The 1,279-nt window shown below is 37.3% G+C and overlaps 1 non-coding gene across 1 annotated transcript; it reads left to right on the top strand.

Annotated features, from left to right (window-relative positions):
• Positions 1-357: 357 nt before the first annotated feature.
• On the top strand, positions 358-472 carry LOC133758911 (U5 spliceosomal RNA). Its single transcript, XR_009865817.1, has one exon. It is a non-coding gene; the product is annotated as a U5 spliceosomal RNA (small nuclear RNA).
• The last annotated feature ends 807 nt before the right edge of the window (positions 473-1,279 follow it).

The following is a 1,279-nucleotide window of genomic DNA, read 5'->3' as shown; positions in this document are numbered from 1 at the left end:
ATAAAAAGCAGAAAAAAGATATTTTAGGGGTCAGTGCTATGGCGCAGTGGGTTAAAGCCCTGGCCTGAAGCGCCGGCATCCCATATGGGCGCCAGTTCTAGTCCCTGCTGCTCCTCTTCCATTCCAGCTGTCTGCTGTGGCCTGGAAAAGCAGAAGAAGATGGCCCAATTCCTTGGGCCCCTGCACCCACGTGGGAGACCTGGAAGAAGCTCCTGGCTCCTGGCTTCAGATCGGAACAGCTCTGGCTGTTAAGGCCATCTGGGGAGTGAACCAGCGGATGGAAGAATTTTCTCTCTGTCTCACCCTCTCTCTCTAACTTTTTCATATAAATAAAATAAATCTTTAAAAAAAAAAAAGATACTCTGGTTTCTCTTCAGATCGTATAAATCCTTCACTTTTTACTAAAGATTTCTGTGGAGAGGAACAATTCTGAGTCATTACCCAATTTTTGAGGCCTTGCATTCTGCAAGGTTAATAAAGGTGTTCTAAAAACAGAAGGAAAAAAAAGCAGAAACAAGACAAGCATGTCTGTTAGATTTCAGCATTGAATTGCAGGTTAAAGTGAATGCAGTAAAACTAAAAGAAATAGCAGTATAAATGTAGGAAAAGAAGAGCCAAAATATTTCCTTTAACTGAAATATCTGTGTATGTCTGGAAACCAAGGTGGTTTTAGTAATGCACTCTTAGAATTGACAATATATTTTAATAAAGTAATTATATACAGGATAAATGTAAAAAAGTTAATTTTTCTCCAATTAATATTCTCCTTTTTCTCAAACTCCAAATGCCATTGCTGATCTGCTTTTTGTTGAAATACAACAAACTCATGGGCAGTTTAAGTAGTAGTATCAGATCACACAGGAAAATCTGGTGTGTACAACTGTCAGTGTTAAAACTTAGAATAAAAGCAATGAAAACTATGATATACAACCTCTGGGAGAGTCAGAGTTTGGCTGTATAACATATTTCAAAACATTTTACTGAGTTAAAAGATAGTATTTAGGGGTAGATATTGTGGAATAGTGGGTTAAGCTGCAACTTGGGATGCCTGCATCCCATATTGGAGCACTGGTTCTTTTTTTTTCCTAATGTTATTTGCTTTCCTTTCTTATTTACAATTTATTATTTATATAAGGTGAACAAATTTCACATATTTCATATACATGGATTTAGGAGCACAGTGATACCTCCAGCCCTACCTTTCCTCCCACCCATAGTTCTACTCTCCCTCCTCCTTCCTTTCTTATTCTTTCTTTTCACTTTTATATTTTATAATCAT

The sequence above is a fragment of the Lepus europaeus genome, chromosome 4 (genome assembly GCF_033115175.1).
Source record: "Lepus europaeus isolate LE1 chromosome 4, mLepTim1.pri, whole genome shotgun sequence".
In the NCBI taxonomy this organism is placed as follows: domain Eukaryota; kingdom Metazoa; phylum Chordata; class Mammalia; order Lagomorpha; family Leporidae; genus Lepus; species Lepus europaeus.
Note: the sequence above shows the minus strand (reverse complement) of the source record. Positions and strands in the feature narration are given on the sequence as shown.